This window comes from Mauremys reevesii, linkage group 20 (genome assembly GCF_016161935.1).
Source record: "Mauremys reevesii isolate NIE-2019 linkage group 20, ASM1616193v1, whole genome shotgun sequence".
NCBI classification, from domain to species: Eukaryota; Metazoa; Chordata; order Testudines; family Geoemydidae; genus Mauremys; species Mauremys reevesii.
The window spans coordinates 17,715,372-17,734,438 of record NC_052642.1 but is presented as its reverse complement, the minus strand read 5'-3'; the positions used below and the strand labels follow the sequence as shown (position 1 = coordinate 17,734,438).

General features: G+C 44.2%; 1 protein-coding gene across 2 annotated transcripts in view; it reads left to right on the top strand.

Moving 5' to 3' along the window:
* The window catches only part of LHX1 (LIM homeobox 1), a 151,650-nt gene that overhangs the window by 39,688 nt on the left and 92,895 nt on the right, over nt 1-19,067 (top strand). The window lies entirely within an intron of this gene.

Below are 19,067 nucleotides of genomic sequence, written 5' to 3'. Positions count from 1 at the left end.
AAAACAACTGCTCTGCTTTATCATAAACATGGTGAGTTATGAGATGCTGCACTGCAAACCATGCACAAATAATAATAATGAGGAGGAGCAGGGAGAGTTGGTTTCCCCAGGCAGGGGGATGTTCAGAGAAGACTTAATAACAGAACTTACCCTGATTATTCTCCTCTTTAGGGCAAGTTCTGCCATTATACTTTAAAATTCTTTAACAAGTTCTTTTTTCCTCCCTTGTTTCTTTATGCTTTTATTTTTAGCACAAGTTTGGCTTCTTTTTTTTTTTCTTTCTTTTTTAAAGGCTTCTCCTGCTCTCCACAAGTAGCCCCATGGGGGGGTCGAATTCATCCCTGATGTAGATTTGTTGAAATCAAGTAAGAGTTTCAACGGACTACTCAAGTGCTTACAGTTAAGCACACATGTTTGCATGCGTGGTTACGAGAAGAGGGTGATACATATTAATACAATGAAGTTATGGAGCCGCGTCCTCTCTTAGTGTGAGATGTGAGCCACACTCCCACCTTATATTTTTTGAGTGATCGATCCGAGAACTGAAACAGGAAAGTAATGGCCTCTTTTTTTCACTCTGTGCTCTTTCCTGGTCCAGCGCATCACCATCATGTTGATTGATACACCATCACTACTGAAAACTGGCTTTCTTGTACTGCACGCACACAAAGTTAGGATGCACTTGAGATCAAGCTGTCCTCTCCAGAGAGGTCCTGGGACAGTAGAAAGTATCAATAAATACCCAAAATAGCTGACGTTAAGGCTAATGGATGGCGTTCGTGCCACACAAATACTGTCTGCCTGTGAAATGTTGCAACAAGAAATCGCCTATTTGTTCCTTGGTTATCTCCATATTTTACATTTTAAGCTCTATCCATATCTAGATAGTGTCACTCGTTGGCCTGGTAATTCCTCATTTTCAGAAGCAGTTATTGACATCTTCCAGTTTCACGGGGTATCTCTGTTGTTGTGGGTTCTCTCCCCTCCCCGGCTTTTTCAAGGCTGCTCCAGATAAAGAGATAAATAACTCTAACAACATTTCTGATTGATAGCAAATTAATGCTCAACTATCACGCCTTTTAAACTGTGTCACTTTAGACTGCCTAAAAATTGTATTTTCTTTTTTCCAAGAACAACAAAATCGAGGCGGTTTATTATTACCAGACATTAATTATCTGATTGTAATGAAGTAGCTGACCAGATTGGCCGTTGATGGATTATACCTATGAAATTGTATTGCCGTTGATACATAGAATATGTTTAGATGGCAGCAACCTTTTGACTTAAGCACGGATTTGATTTATACCTTATTAACATAATTCCCAACACGTTGCTGCTTTGAAAAAGAAAATGTGTCTAACCAGAAACTAACAAGTTTAATGGCTTGCTTGAAGGAAAACATAGCCACTGACTGAGCATAACTAACTACAGGCATTAATGTGGTGTTGTTTCATTATAAATATATATTTAAAAGGAAAAGTTTGTATAAAGCTGCCATAGGCTGTGACTACTTATAAAAACACTACACTAAAAGACTATATGTGCTTTTTGCATCATGAGATCCTTCTATACTTAGCGATGCAGACGCTGATGCACAATAGCCTGTTTATGAAACTATCTGTATTAGAGTTGAGAGACATGAGCATGGTGGTGGAAATTAGATTGGGGGGATTTCAAGTTTACCTGATCCCCAGGGATATTGCCAGTTGTTTGCAGTGCTTTGCTCTTCTAAAGAGGGGAGATGCCTTGATATGGACAATATCAAGCTCTTATACAGCGTTCTACATCCTCAGTTCTCAAAGCACTTTACAAAGGAAGTCGGTATTGTTACCCTCATTTTTCAGAAGAGGAACCTGAGGCAAAGTGACTGTCCCAAGGTCAGCCAGCAGAGCAGTGCCGGAGCTGTGAATAGGCGCCAGGGCTCCTGAGTTCCAGTCCAGTGCTTTAGAATGTAACTTTGAAATAAGTGTGTGTAAAGGCCCAGGACATATGTGCAAGGAGCTGTCTTTTTGTTCTGTGTACGTACAGTGCCTAGCACATTAGTGGGATCCTGGTCCGTGACTGGGGCTTTTAGACACTACCATAATACAAATAATGAAGAAGAAGAAGCATGAGGTATGGACGTGTTCGGGCTGCAAAACATGGCTCCCATTTACTCCCATTTTGCAAATGTTGGGTTACTAATGATTGCTAAAGTTTTCTACCAGACGGGTCCTAGCTAAGTGGCTGGCAGATCTTTCTCTCTAAAGATAAATAGTCCCGTTTTGTCCTTTAAATCCTGTTGCATTCTGTAATGTCAGCAGGTAAACAAGGCAAAATACCTGAACACTTCTGTACATCTCTGTGAGTACAGGTACGAAACTAGCTCAGCTAGTGAAAATGCAGGAATAAATGAGAAATTCAAGGGAGGGTGTATGAGAGAGAGGGAGGAAGAGTTGAGGTATTGCAGTCATAAAACCAACACTGTTGGAAGCAAGAAATAGTAACCCTGAACTTTGAAATCACCTGTGTCCAAGTTCTGTACTGAGATCCATGCACAGCACAGCAACACCTGCTAATTCCTTAAGAGGGGGCTTGGCAAAATGTTTCCTCCTTTTCCAGAGAGAGCTCCTCTTCAAATGCTTCCTCTACAGTTCTGAATGTTGCTATCAGACGAAATTTGTATGGGGAGGCGGAGGGGGTGTGTGTGTTCATACTCTACTGTGTGGATTATGGCAGTCCTAATGAAAAGTATATGTGACCCCTTTACAGGAGGCAGATTAAAGTCTGCTAGATTAAATTATTCAGAATACATGAGCACAGTCACTTCAGTATGGCCATGCTGTGTGTGGATACACCGAATTGCCTCTGTGAAAAGCAGCGTTGCTACATGGATGGGCTAAGACAATGTTGAGCCATTTCTCGCTATCGCTGCTGCTGCGATTGTTTCCTTGCTCAGTGCGGAGACATGTCCCGATTGTTTATGAGCCAGTACGAGCTTTGCAAGCCTTGCATTCGGAGTTATGGCACCGAGCGCCCCGTCAGTTTGCAGCTCGAACCCACCTCCCTCTTTTGGGCTGAGCCTAAATCTGAAAGCTCCAAACTTTAGGCAGATTCTAATATGGATCATGAACCCTCAACTTAGGGATTTTTCTGAGCCAGGGTTTCGGTTGAAATACGAAGCTTGGTTCTAGAATCAGCTTAGCTCTGGACTTTGAGTTGGCCCCATTTCTTCCTTGCCTGAGCTTTAGAACGCTGTAAAAATCACTGATCGCTCTCCTAAGTCAAGATTGCTCCTGAGAGCTGTGGTTCATAATTTTTAAAAAGCCCAGTTCCAAAGCTTGGGCTTGGCACTGCCGTCCTTACTGGGGCAAAACTCCCATTGTTTCTTTCCTGCACCGCATGATGGTTTTGTCTCCATTTCCAGTGTCTGGAGTGTCCTCCTGCCTAGCACTTTGACACCTTGGGCTTTGATTAATGAGGAGCTGTCCTCTGCCCTATATGAATCCCAGTTAGGTTCGGTGCTTATTAATTACAGCACAGCGCTGTCAGCACATTTAGAACTGGGGGTCCTGTTTTTCTAATTCCCTCTTTTTATTTCCTGTTGCTTTCATTGGCTTTCCTGCCCTTTGTCTCTCCTCCTCCTCTTGGTCACTGATAGATGAGGTTTCAGCGGCAGTAGATGTCATGCTAGCTGAGCCAAAGGTCAATGCTGGTAATGACTCCAGAAAAAGCAGCTGTTCAACAACTGACCACTTTCACGGTGTGTCCCCAGTTTCTCTCACCTTCTTATCTGCTTCCACTCACCCAGAGCTGTCTCATGCTTGCTCCTAAACCCAGACTTCTCAGGCTGCACTGGGAGAATCTCTCCCTTTTCCCTGTATATAAGCAGTTTGCACCCCGGTTTCCTGCACTCATCACTCACCCTCGATTTTATAAAAGCTTTTACAGTTCAGGTGGAATCTGCATCCTCCTGGGTTTTATCGGAAATTAGGGGTATGTTACAGTGAAGACACGTTTTTGGGTTATTTTCTTGGCTTTTGTGTTTGTTGCTTCATTGTATGATGATTTCTTAAAATGCTTCCAAAATTATCTTTTTAAAGAAATGATGATTTATTATGGATAATCTGGAGCAAGTGAGGGCAGCATCTGGCTGTTGTTGTTCTCATTTACATTATAGTACTGCTTGGATGTCTCAGTCAAGAGTGGGGCTCCATTCTCCTAAGCACCATACAAACACACAGTGAGAGAGAGTCCCTGCCATGAAGATTTTACAATCCAACTAGACAAGCAAAGCAAGGGTGGGAGAGGCTCAGAGCGGGGAAGTGACTTGCCCAAGGTCAAACAGCAGGTCAATGGCAGAGTTGGAAAGAGAATCTAGGTCTCCTGATTCCAAGTCTAGTGCCCTATCTCCTAAATTAGATTGATCTTGCAAGCACTGAAGTAAATGGGAGCTTTATCATCAATTTCAGTGGCCACAGGGTGAGACTCTGGGTTTCCATCCATTGCAAGCCCCAGTCAGGTTGTTTCTATACCATGTGTGCAATTCAGTATGTTAATGATGATCTATAAAGTCCCATACAGTCTGGGCCCTCAGTGCTTCTAGGTCCACTCTGCACCTTCTTTGACTTCCATGCATGACACGGGCAGAGCAAAGTGGAGAAGTGCTGCCATCTTCTTGGACAGAGAATGTCGCCCTCCACGTGTTGCCAGGCACTGATCCAGCGGTGCCCATTCAGTGCGCACGCCGTTCGGAAGTATAACCCAAAGTGTCAATGAACATACAGGAGGCAGCAAGCTTCAATTTAAAAGCCTTGCTTTAGTTGGGAAGGGACAATCTTGGGGATGTTATGACCGGTCCGGAACAGAGAAAACATGCGCTCCCACTTAGAAACGCAGGCACGTCATATGCAATGCAGCCGCTGGCAATAAGCACACAAGTGGGTTTTTACCCTTTCACTAGCCCCTGGCTCCACCTCAGATGCAAAGCATGGGAGCCACTAATAATAGGCAAACACACATCTCTGCCTGAAGTCACTTACCCGGTGAACGCCTTGCCGAAAAGAGACAGGCATGATAACAAGGGGAATATCATCCTCCTTAATCTGGCTTTAAAACTTTTTGCTGATAACAGGATTGCATTTTCGTTAGCAGTCACTGTTCAGCTCCTTTGCACGATGGAGGTAAACCCCCTTCTGATTTATACTGCCCTCCTGCATCAGCTTCTCTCTGTTTTCCGTCTTGCCTCACAAATAATAAGGCAGCTCGTTTGTTTCCTAATGACAGGGGTTTCCATACTGAGCAGATTAAGAAGGAGGAGATTAGAAGATTATACAGCAGGCAGGATTCACAGGTTCACAGTTTTGTTGGGCTTTGGAGAGCCGACGATTAATATGTTTTATAAATGAAACTTTTCTTCTTGTGATGGTGCAGGCGGTGGTGTTGAATTTAGACTTTTCATTGTTAATTGTGCATGTACATAGTGATTTTTTCACTTGAGACGCTCAGAGTGCTCTAAAAAGATGGGTATCCCCCTTTTTCTGATGGCAGCAAGGATAAATTCATAGATTGGCCCAAGGTGTCACAGCATTCTCGGTCCTGTGCCCTACCCACTGGGCCATGCTGTCTCAATGGGCTTGTGACACCATACGACCTCCCTGCTGTATGATTGGAGTGAAAGGACATCAGTTTATTTCAGTGTTGCCCCACTGACGTGCTCTAGGTTGGGGACAGCCTGTTGGCATGAGAGGGGAACATTTTGAAATGAAAGAAATGTTTCAACTTTTTAGCAGAAGAATTTTTTCCAGCTGAAACTAGTTGCTAAATTTGACAAGAGTTTGTGAAAAGTTTCGATCTACCCAAAATGGACTTTTTAAGACAAAAAAAAAATTGTCTGAAAAATTTCATCCAGCGCCACTCAGAGTATTTAATGGGTTAATATTCATAACATGCATGTGAGGGAGGGCAACGCTATTATCCCTATTTTACATATGGGGAATGAGGTGCACCAAGATTAAGTGATTCGCCAAAGGTCATACAAGAAGTCTGTGGCAGAGCGGGCGCTCAAACTCAGGTGTCCTAAGTTCTAGGCTAGTCCCCTAACTACTGAATTTCTTCACTCCTTCTAGTGACCAATATTACCAATTCATGGCTGTTCACTGGCATAGGGAAAACAAGCTGGGTAGATGTCAGTGCAGTTCCCAACAGATGGGTGACTATCACACGTGACACGAACTTACTCTTTGGTTGGCCATTTCAGCAGAGAGGCCAGGGATTGAATTACCATAGAAACCAAATCTCTCTCTCTCTCTCTCTCACACACACACACACACACACACACACACACACACACACACACACACACACACACACACACACACACACACACACACGTAGAAGTTGTCCCTTCATCTCAAAAGGGGAAGCACAAGTGTGGGAGCTGGCCCTGCCCTGCCTGCTCCATGCCAAAAGAAGGCACATCAGCCACCAGAGGTGGTCCATCTGGCATCTCTCCCCAGCAGTGCTTTCATTTTGAAACAGCCATTGAAAACAAGCCACCTTCTGGGCCTTTGGAAAGAGGGGTGTTCTGATATCCAAAGGTACCTGCAGAAACACTGGCATAAAAAAGAGCTATTTGGGGTTCTCAGTCACCCATCTGATCAGCGTTTTGCATAGCCCAGCATTCCCCAGATCCAGCGAGTCTCTTAAAGAGGAGGGGGCAAGGGGAGCCCTCTCTCCAACTTACTTCCATAGGTGGTCATTCCGAGACGAGTTAATCGACTTTGGCTCCTCTAACAATATTCCTAGCCTGCCAAAAACAAAACAAAACAATGCAAAGGGGACTGTTGTACTAAAAGGAAAGGAGAAAAAAAGAGAGAGAGATTCCTGGCAGCCTGAATTACATTAACATTTAGGAGTTAATTAAATTACAATTTGCTGTGCTGCCAGTTCACACGAAGCTTCAACATCTGTGGATAGATGGGAGAGAGCTGGGCTGAAAGATGCAGCCAAACCTGGAACACTCAAAAATCATGAGCATTTTAAAATAACAAATTTGCTTTTTTTTTTAACCTGACTCAGGAGCTGTGTTTTAACAAAAACACCAAATATCACCAGGCTGGTGATAAAATCGTGAGAGTTGGCAACACTCTTATTACCCATTATCCTTTCACCCCTGGAGGTGGGCTTTACTAGAATAGGTTTGGAGGCACATTGGAAGGGTGGTGTAGGAGAATTTGGCATTGCTTCTGCCTGTGTTTGTAACTGTTTTTGAAGATAGAAGATTTCTGCGACTGTAAGACCTTTAAATCCAGCTGTCTCTAAACTTTCTAATGTTTATAATTTTTTAACTGTCTATTTCCTGACCATAGCCAATTTTTGCAGCCAAGTTATTAAAGCCTGAAAATAGGAGATTTCAGTAAAGAGAAGTGCAGACACATGCACACAACCTGAAGAGTAGCAGGCAAACTGCTCTGCGGTAATAAGCTCCATGCTGTGCTTAAAAAGGGCACTTAATTTTTCATTCTTAAATGCTGTGATGCTCTTGTCTTCCGGCTTCACCAAAACTCCTACATGGAGATGGATGGGCCATCCTGAACACAGTCATCAGAAAGATTAAGCCAGGACTTGTCATTTTTTTATATCACTGAGCAGTCAGGTTGACAAGTGATGTCCTCTTAGCTCCTGGGATGCGTCCGGCACCTTTAGTGCCAGTAGTAAAAAGGACTATAAAAAATACCATAGAAGAAAGGGTAATGATGAAATTTAACTGCTCCCTAGCACACACCTGGGGTCTAGTAATCTGGAAATAGGGGGGTTCAGGTGCTTCATCTTTTACTGCCTTGTCCTTGTCTGTGAGTTTAAGGTCCTTCCACTGAACCAGAACATATTGTGGTCAGTGCAGAGAGCCAGTCCTTGGCCCCTATAGCCTGTGGAGAAGGAGAAGGACATTTCACTTCAGGCACAGTGGAAGCTGAGCACTTTGCCCGCAGCAGCCTGGAGGAAGTAAACAATCCGATTGGGGCTACTTTCCCCTTGGTCGTTGTGCTTGCAACAGGGAGCCCCTCACTCCATGATCTCTTTCCTCTCACCCATCTCTGATCCAGTCGTGTGTCGAGGGAATGTTCTCATCTCTCTGAGACACTGTCTGGAGCCGCACTGAATAGGGAAGGGGGGATTCTGAAGTCCTCCGTCTCCTCTCTCATTCTGGTTCAGCATTCATCACTCTGACCCCTAAAGAGGTACAGTATGCTAGGGACCGGGCTGCTTTCATGAAACTCATAGTGATCTTCAAAGAAAGGAATACGAACGCGCTCTGAAACTATTACCGTCCTATTCTACACTCCCTAGTTAACCCCCCCTGCCACCGCTGCAAAGAGAACAAACAAATGCCCTGGCAATCCAGCTGCAAGCTCATCTTAGAATAACAGTAGATTTCTAGGCATCTTTTGACTGCATTGCCTTGTTTATGCCGTGTGAGCATCAGTTCGAGATCTATTGCACCTGGCAAGACGTTCTTACCTTGCACCCATTAACTGCACTTCTTTTTCGGGAACCACAGAGGCTCACCAAAATGACAAGACTAAACATTATCTGAACACTTTTGAATGTCAAATATGGTTCCATTAAGGTTTGGGTCTATTTTGGGGGGAAAGATCTAGGTCGGTTCTTAAAGATCCAAAGTAGTTTGGTGGAGGATGTTCTACTAAACCATCTGCACTCTTTTGTCAGTTAATTTCCTCTTCCAGTGGGGAAACATTTAAAAGCATTTTGTCCTATTATTAGAAGTGACTATTTCTGGTGACACCCAAAGGCTCTAGTTAGGATGGGAGGCCCATTGTGGCAGATGCTCTACAAACACAGAGGTAGATTTATACCCTGTTACAATCTATGATAATATAATATGTGGAGATATACCTATCTCATAGCGCTGGGAGGAACCCTGAAAGGTCATTGAGTCCAGCCCCCTGCCTTCACTAGCAGGACCAAGTACTGATTTTTTGCCCCAGATCCCTAAGTGGCCCCCTCAAGGATTGAGCTCACAAGCCTGGGTTTAGCAGGCCAATGCTCAAACCACTGAGCCATCCCTCCTCCCAACAAGCACTATTCAAAGGGTTCAGGAGAAGGAGGCAATTTGATATATATTTTAGAGAACTACTACTACAGTATTTCTTTATTATGCTTCTAGATTGTGGTCTGTCCTCATGTTGTTAATCTAAGAAACAACTTGTACTAAATGATCACGCTGTGTTACATTTATAGACCTTTGCATATAGCACCTATTGACCTTTTTTCAAGCATCATAAGTATATAATAGAGCGTATGTGGCGAAGTTTTCCCTACCACTCCATTAATGGCGGTTAAACCTTCCATCTGTGGCAGAAATGGACAATGTCTCTCTGTGGGCAAGGATAGGCTCTCTGTATAACTTGTGTTTTATTTACAAGCAGATGGGGAAAGCTTTCACCAACAGAGGCGGAAAAGCCACTCATTTGCTTTCTTTCCTGTGTCACCCTCTTCCCATTTTCTCTTCCTCTTCTTGCCTAGTAGGGCACCATCCATCATCGTCTTCTCTCTCCCTCTCCCCCACCCCACCCCCATCAAAATGATACCACGTGAATGTACTTTAATTCCAGTGTTCATGATTCTGAGCTGTCCCTGCTGCTTAGGGCAAGATTGAGAACACAGGCTAGGTGAAAGGGTCGGGGAGTTCATTTACCGTAACCAGACACAATCCTGCCCTTGCCCTGCTTACAGGAATGGTAACTTACAAACGCACGGAGGCTTATGAATAGTGCTGAATCTTTCCTATGGATTCTAACACTTCCTGTACTGTTAGGAGGTTTCTGCTGCAAAATGTAATTCCCAGGGTATCCTCAAGTAGGAGGAAGTTTCATGCCATGCTTAGTATTAGGAAACTGATTAGACTGTGTAAGCTCTTTGGGGCAGAGACACGGTGTCTTCCTGTTTGCTATGCATGACACCTGGCACAGTAGTGCCCTGGCACTGACTGAAGCCTACTTACAAATAATAACTTGTAATCATAATTTGCGAGGCATCCTCTAGCATAGCATTGAAACACCTCTAGCCATCTAGGGGTGAAAACCCAGCCCCATGGCAAACCTCCAATTATTTGCACAGCTCCACTTGAGAGTCAATCAGATATTATGTAATTGGAGCCAGGTAAGTACGCAAACTAGATTACTGACCTCACTGGCATTCAGACCAGTAGCCCTCAAATTGAGGTCTGTGCCAGAGGGGATGCACATGGGGGCAGGGTCCATTCCCCCCCCCCCCGGATTTGTACAGAGCATGCTCATACAGACCAAGCAGGCATCCCATTTTCAATCCCCGGAGCCATTGGTACTCCTCTCAGAAGGAGAGTTTGAAATTCTGACAGCCCTTTGTGTTGACACTGTTGGCATCTCACCTGTTCCACTTTTGAAACATTCCCTTGTTCCTGTACACCTGTATTATACCAAATGAGAGCTAGATGCCCCCTACATCGGCCCCGTGCTGGAGTTTGCTATTATCTAGCCACCTGAGTTTCAATTAGGCTTTTGCAATACGAGGCAGAAGGGAGTGATGAAAACATGTTTTGCCCGTCAGTGCTTCTATTTCAGCAAAAGCAGCAAAGAGTCCTGTGGCACCTTATAGACTAACAGACATTTTGCAGCATGAGCTTTCGTGGGTGAATACCCACTTCTTCGGATGCAAGTCTATTTCAGCAGTTACTTTTCAGGGTCCCTGTTAGTCAGAATCAAGGGGTTTTTTCTGAGATGGCAGTGAAAACCAAATGGAAATTTGTCACGAGGTGGGTGGAAAATCAGATGAGCGTATTTTGTTTTCCTTGCTCATGATTTCAGTTTTTATTGACAACTTGCAAAGTTTTCCCAGAGCATGTCGGGGAATTGGTGACTGAACGAGGCTGTGTGAAGTGTGTAAAGTTTATAATCAGGGTCAAAAAGGACACGTGACAGATGCTTCAAATGAATTTTTTAACGCAACTGTTGATTGAGGCCTGTTAAATAACCGACAACGAATCTCCTAGCAGTGCGTCTTAAGGAAGTTGAGTCGCTGAATTTGTCTTTGCTCTCTGTGTGTGTTTAGTTATTGCCATGCAACTCTACTAATTTTGCTAACGTGCCATCAGCTTTTCAAGCTTGTTGCCAGTAAACATACTGGATACTCACTGCCCTCTGGCTCTTCCTACAGAAGGTTCCTTGCCTTGTTTCCTCTCTGCCATTTCTTTCCCTTCCCATTCCCATGCCAACCACCATTGTCCTTACAGATCCTTCGCTCTGGCTACCACCAGGGTATTATGATGGTGGGTAAAATCCCTCAACAGAACAGCTCACAATAGCGGGAGAGTTTATCACGGTCAGAGCAGTGGACTAGTACTTGGAACTCCGTACCTATGTTCTATAGCTGCTGATCTGCTGGGTCATCACGAAAATGTCATTGTATTGCTCTGTGCCTCGATTTCCCATCTGCAAAATGGGGGTGTTGATGTTCTCACCTCGCAGAGGAGCTGGTTAATGTTTGCAACCAGCCTTGTGATCCTTGGCTGAAAGGTGCCATTGATGTGCAAATTTATGTTTATGGCCATTAGCTTCACTTATGACAGAGGACAGGGGATAACTCATGAGTGGCACAATCCCCACTGTCTAAATTATTCCTCCTCCTCCTCCACAAATGTCATAGCAGAGATTAGCCATCATGTGTTCTTAAGTATCCCATTTATCCCAAATGACTATGAGCATGTTAACGGCTTTTAGATGAAAATGAGCCTTTATGTTATGTGCCAACTTCCTTTTCTGGTTCAGCCCCTTTACTGCCCCTAGTTTTAAGGATTGTGGAAGACATCCAACTCCAGGGCTAGAGTAAAGAAATAGAACTAAATACTTTTGTGTGCATCGGCAAACCAGCAATTTTATTTTCCCAGGTAAATATTTTTCACCCCACTGTTCCAGGACAACTTTAATCCCTGCAAAATTGTCTTGATATCGGTTGCCAATCATGGATTCCTTTCCAATTAACCTCAAAAACCACCAATTAAAGAAGATAGTGCAGCCATCACGTAAGAATACGATGCACCAAAGCCTTCAGAAATGCTTTAGCACCAGAAATCTAATGATAAAGGTCAAAAGTGGGCCGCACTGCAGAGTTAGATTTTCATGGAATCCCCTGAATTAATATAAGCTTGAGCCCACAAAGTCTTCTGAAAATTTGGGCTAGATTTAGTTAAGCTTCTAATTACCCAGTTAAATTTGTCTCTGATTTGGATAGAGAGTTTCAAACCTGCTTGATTGCAGATTCAAGGCAGGGGAAAGGGACACCTGGACATGGAAAAGAAATGAGAACAAGGTGGCAGACTTTCTCTGTCATAGTATCTCCCAACCTGGATGGAATTATCAGACTAGCCCTTTCTCTTGGTGTTTTCTTGCTAGGGCCAGAGTTTGCAGGCTCCAACTTAAACCAGGGGCCTAATGCTCCCATCTTAAGATAGAGGCAACATCCAGTTCTCTCTCAGCAGGGGACGAGACGTGAATGGGAATTACACTCATACCTGCTGTAGAAGAAGAGAGCCCCCTACAAGAAGAGTTGCATACAAACTCTTGGTTCGAGAGGGCCTAAGCCACAAAATTCAGATCTGGATCCAAATTCCCCAAAGTGTGTGCGCAGAGGGTGCAGGCTTTATATCCTAGGGTTTGTTTCAACCTACTATGGAGAGAGATGTCAGAGGCTCTGAGCAGATCTAGACAAAGACAATGGTAAAAATGCCCTTAGTGCTCTAGACTAGGACTTCTGCCCATGCCGGTAGCACTTATGGGAATTTTTAAGAGGAAAAAGTCCAGTGCAGAGACATCCTTGCAGCGAAACTTGTGTCCCTGTCTTCCTCCCTTTTGTTGTTGTTTAGTAAGTGCTGTAAAATTGCTTTCTCCCATGACACTCCAGCCTTTTGAAAGGCAGTGCTGTTCCAGAGAGTATCTGATAAAAGAAAAAGCAGTTAGGAAACTCTGAAAACACATGTCTTTTCCAGCCCAGTGTCACCAGCGAGAGAACTGAAGGCAACAGGAAATCTTTCTGAATTTGAGACATTCTGAACAAAGCTTCCGTAAAGCCAGTGACATGGAGTTGGGAGAAATCCAGCCAGGGCTTGGGGTACATTCTGTGCTTGTCCCCACCCAGAAGTCCAGTGGATTAGTATGAATCTGTGTGCTTGAGATTCCAGTTCCCAAACGCGTGTCATCATGCGAGATGCTGAAGCAAATCTGCACATATTTACTCTGGACCTGATAAAGCAATTATCACATGGGGAAAAGTCAGCTGACTAGTTAAAGCGTATTTATCTAGGATCATAGGAATTGCCACAACAGCTGAGCCCATTGAGTCCATCAATTCCAGTAGCCTGCCTTTGGCACTGGCAATTGCCTGAGGCTTCAGAGGTATAAAAATGCACTGACAAAACACACCTGGCTAATTCATTTTTATTTATAGTTGGGCACCAGAACATACTGGGCATTGTACACAGTGCAAATTACAGATGGTCCGTTTCCCAAGTAGCCTACGAGCAAAGATAGAGTAGATGGGAATCCCACTGGCGGGAATAGCTAAGATATATTAAAAGTGTCTGTTTTAATCATCATTGTTTCCTTTGTGGTCATCAAAGAAGTAACAAGCCTCCGGGAAAGGGATCGGAAGGTAGCGATGGGGAGAGAACCTCAGTAGCAATGTAAGTCTGGAAATAGCTGTTAGAGAAGTGGAACCAGGGGGCTCTGGGGCTGGTGCCGTTGATAGAACAGAGGAGTGCAGGAAGATAGAAAGTCTGCAATGTAGGGCAGAGTCACGCTGGGCTTTGAAAGTGAAGGCAATTCGTTGAGACTGGGGATAGGTCTTCATCACCAAGTTAGCTCTGGTTATGACACTCAAGTGAACTCCTCTCGAGTTATCCTACCTCCAGTGGGAGCGGCCATTCTGCAAAATAATGCTCAAGTTGCACAGAGTGATTGTGTTAGCAGCACAGAGTGGTTGCGTTGGTGGCTGACAAGCGGTGCTAACTTGTGCTGTAGCTCATCCTCCCTCATGGGCCAGCCGACTTGAGTTAAAAGTGCCACCACACTCAAGTTAAGAGTATTTGCATGCGGACGGGACTCACGTTCGGGGCAACATTCAAGTGAACTCTGCAGTGAAGACAAGCCGTAGATGTGATGGAGGAGGGCGAGCCAAAGGAGAGAGCTGGTGCTCTCTCTGGGATGACAGGGAATTCTTTCCTGACCTCAACAGAGATCAGCTGAGGCCATGAAGCATGTCACACTCCAGGTGTTGGCCATGGAATTATCCACCCTCCACTTAAACCCAGCTATGCTATTGGGCTGCCTGACTTTTCAAGGGCAGTTAGCAGCGAAGCCGAAACCCATTAAACTTTAGAGAAATTGCCTCTCCCAGCCAATTGCCGTGCAGTTCAAAAGTACAGTGCACCTGTGCTTTAAAGCCTGAATCCCATTCTCTTTGCAGATGCCCCATTTCCCCTTGCCAGCCAAACCCTTAATTCCCCAGCTTGCCCTTTGGTGGCCCTCCCGAATGCACGGAGATTTAAGTGAATATAAAATGGTGAAGTTTCTGATTGAGGCAGCAGATTAGGTTTGGCAACTTCAATGTTCTGCTTGTCTAGCTGAGTCACTAGCACTTTAATAGCAAGTTAAAAAGAAACAGGTTAGCATATCTTAACATGACAGAACTTTGAGAAGATTGGACTGCTTTTCTCCTCTCGTTAATGTCCCTCGGGGCCCAGAGTCTCTTTAGTACTAACACAGTAACGAAGGCCACAGCCTATTAATTGCAGTGACAATGATAAAGGAAGAGTCAGAAGCAGCTATTTGTCTTTCATGTAACCTCGTGCATCATCACAAGATAAATGAAAACTCATTTTCTGCTTTGATTCAGTCTAATTTTTCAGGGCCCCCGAGGCACGTTGCAGGAACTGTGTGGCTTCATCCCCATAAAAGTGCTGGCCCCTAGGTTCAAAGGTCAGGCAAAGTGCAAGCCGCCCGTGAAAGCCTGTCTCTCCGCAGCATCCCAGGGGTGACGTATAAGCAGGAAGGGGTCCGCTGCTCATCATCATTAAATCCCCATTGAAAGGTGTTGTCCAGGGCCTGATAGATGACACACATGGCAAAGCTACTCCTTGTCTTCCATTGCCCCTGGTCACCTTCCCCAAGGGACCTCAGCCAGACCAGCAATTTGCGACCTCTCTGCGAACGCATACAGAGACAGATTAACTTTTAGCAGGAATTATTAGGGAAACCTGCCTCCTCCTAACCCTATATTCAAAGTGATCACTGTGTCTTCAGGCAGGTAAAACTCCCTGCCCTTTGGATATTAAGAGATTGTGGGGGAAATTATAACGCATTTAGTTCACCTGCTTCGGGTTCACTAATGTTCTGAAAATAGAATTCACTGACAATCCTTGATATTGTCTTCATTTCTATTCAATTAAATTAATTTATATCAACCACCTTTTTTTTTATCTACATGGAGACCAGTTTAATGGCACTGGGCCAAATAGCTACTGGTGTAAATGGGCTAAACTCCACTGAAGTCAACTATTAATACTATTGCTGTTGTATTCTCGTCGCACCTAGAAGACTCAGTCATGGGAGCAGGACCCCATTGTGCTAGGTGCTGTACACACACAGAACAGAAATGCAGTGCCTGCCCCAGTGGAGCTGCACCAATTAACGCCGGTAGAGAATATAGCTTACTCCTCTCCCCATCTGTCATTCTGTAGTACAAATGTCTGTCCTATTCAACAATCTCCCGGTGTTCTGAGGCCCAATCCTGCAGACGCTACCGTGAATAATCCTGTTGACATCAGTGGGACTACTTGCTGTGCTAAGCACCATGCCCTGTAGCTAGTGTGTGCAGGATCACACCCTCGGTTTTCAGACAGTTTTCCCTAGTTGGCGAGTTGTAAACAGATTTTCCCATGCAAAACATGCCATTGCATTAGAAGCAAAACCCACCACACGCCTCTGGTAATTGCATGTATAGTTAATAGTACATTTCATACACAATTAGCCTCTTGTGGTCAATAGGAAGAAAGTTTTGCATGTGCACATTGTACACACATTTTTTGAAAATTTAGTGTACAATGTACAGCACATTAACTTTATTAATCATACTATAATCTTTGCATGCTGCACTGACTGGTTTTCCACAAACACCTAAAACAGATTAAAAATTGTACAGTATGAAATGCGTTTCCTTCCATGTACTAGATTAGCTGGAAAAACACATAGGCCCAGAAATAGATTAGCATGACAAATAGGCCCCTGATCCCGTAGCCCTATTGACTCTGAGCCGGCAATGCGATGGGGCAGAGCCCGCGTCTAAGTCCCAAGCACGGGGTCTAACTGTACAAATGTTGCAAAGTAAGAAACTATCGGCTCGATCCAATGCCCAGGGAAATCAGGGGAGAGGCCACCATGAAATCAGTAGCCGCTGGATATGGGACTGTGGGAATAAGGCTGCTGCCTTTTTTTAGTGGGACCACTCAAGTGACTGAGTAAAAGCAGCAGCATCAGAATCTAAATTGGCTTTTATGTATTAATTAATTTTCAATGATAAACATGGGAAATGGGACAAAGGTGCAGGAACAGGAGCTGATATTGGACGGCGAGGTGTTCACACATCTTGAAGGCAAGTTTGTAAAACCGCTATGGATGAGTTGCTGCCATAACTGGTACACCAGCATATTTTTATTGCCGGTGTGTTGCAATTTTGCACTGATACAGCAAAGTGGTATAAGACTGCACAATAACGAGAAGGCTAAATCCGTCCCCAAAAGCCTGATGGAGCCATGCTAAAAGTAAGTTTGGATTTTAAATGAAAATATCACTTGCTTCCTAAATGCTGGATCAGACAATACCACCAGGGCGTTTTCCCCAGTGCAGATTTACTAGCGTCTTTGCTCCAGAGGAGGCCAGCAAGAATCCTAATCCAGGGGAGATTTGAATGTTATTGGAATTCATTAATTTTCGCCTTGCTGCTTTTCCTCTCCCGTTCTCTTTTGGGAAAAAAAAAAAGCCAAAACTTAAATAAACCGACTGAAAGTTTGGGTCTTTGGAAATATCAGCGGACGCTTCAGGTGTTTGGCGCCTCTGAAAAATCAAACTCTAGGGCTCCTGTTCTGCATTGATGCAAGCAGCCCCCTATGACTATGCAGAGGCTGAGTGAAACCAACGGGACTCCACATGGACACAGAGATGTTGCTATGCTGAAGTCATTGCATGATCAGGCTTATGCATCTCAAGTTGGGACACTCAGAATTCATAGCCATTTTCAAAAACATTGACCAAGGGGATCCAGGGTCCAGTGATATGGTCACCGTGTATTGAGCCTCATTCAGCAAGAATGCACCTCTGGTGAGACCTGCCAGAAGTCCTTTGTGACCCTACTTGGCTGGAAAGATGTGGCATGGCACCTCCAGGATGAAGGAGATAAATGTGGGGGGAGACCTAGTGAGTCACTGGCCTTTGAGAAGGGCACAAAGGGTCTCAGAGATGGTGGTGAGGCATAAAAGACGAGAACTAGCATGAGCATTCAATGCTAATATTTAGCAAAATGAAATGGGAATATAAACATCACTCTTATGGTGATTTCCCCCATCCTGAGGGACAAGCTCTGACTGGTATTTAACACAGTCGCTGCCCGTATGAAATAGGAAAACACTCTAGATTTAACTATTTAAGCCTGTGTCTCAGACAAGCAGGTTGATACAGTGGCATGATGATAGCAGATTGCTGTCAGGGCAAGCCAGCCTCAGTCACGTCAGTGCATGGCTAGTTTTATTTATTTATTTTTTAAATCACAGCTCGGTAACTAATTTGACACAGTGGCCTGTGTTTAGCTATTGGTCAACTGTTCTTTTAAAAAGCTGGCTTTTACTACTTTTTCCCCTCATTCAGGCGGAAGTTAGTCATTTAAAGCTTCTGAAGTCCTGCACCCTTGCAGCGCTCCATTGAAGAACAGTATTAATAATAATACCTGTCTCTCATAGAGCGCATCACTTACGCCAATCACAAAGCACTTTACAAAAGGAGGTCAGTAACATTATCTCTATTTTACAGATGGGGAAACTGAGGCTCGGGATCGGGGCCTTAATCTGAGGATTAAGCCATTAAATCTCAAGCAGTAACCCATGGAATCGTCTCTCATTTGCACTGCAAGAGGCCACTGCTTCACAGTGGGTGAAACCCTGGCCCCACTGAAGTCAATGAGAGTTTTGCCATCAACTTAAATGGGCCCAGGACGTCACCCTTTATTTTTTAGGGTGAGGACTGAAGAAGAGGCACTCGTTTTGCTGCTGAATGGCACGAATTAAGGACCTTTTAAAACTTGCCTGCACAAAGCCGGCAGCCAACAGAGGGGCACACAAGAAGATTCCAACCAGCCTGTTTATAAAACAGATGCCATGAAGCTCTCAAGTGCAAGGTCAGAGCCCATAAAGATCCTGCCTTGTTAAAGCGAAAGCAATTCGTTGGTTTTAAACCTTTTTGCTTATGGGAATAGGTACAACACTCAACCCAGTTGCGGGAATTGTTCTCCTATATGGCAGTGCCCACATGAGTCTGTTAATATCCCTGGTCTGTTGCTATATCCATATTCCACCCCTTTTGAGGGAGAAGGATTATGAATTTATTACTCACCTTAGTGAAGCAGGGTTCTTAATACAGCCCCTAAGAAGAACCGAGAGAGTATTTTATATACAAGGCTTGTTGCTACTGAAATCTACTAACACTTCTGTCTGTAGGCAGACTCATTTCCCACACTGGCATTTCCTGGACTGATTGCATTTTTTTAAGGAATTCTGGCTGGGCTCCCCCTTTTTGAAGTTGGTTATTTATAAAGGTTCTGAGGGTTTCTTAACTGTGGTTCTCAAAAGCGCAAACTGAAAGAAACGTTTAAATAAAGCAGGCGTGGATGGGGTTTTAAATTTTATTTAAAGGAAGAAAAAGAGAGAGAGAAAGTGGGTCAGGAAGAAAGGGAATTCAAAAGCAATATGAGAAGTAAAGACAAAATAAACA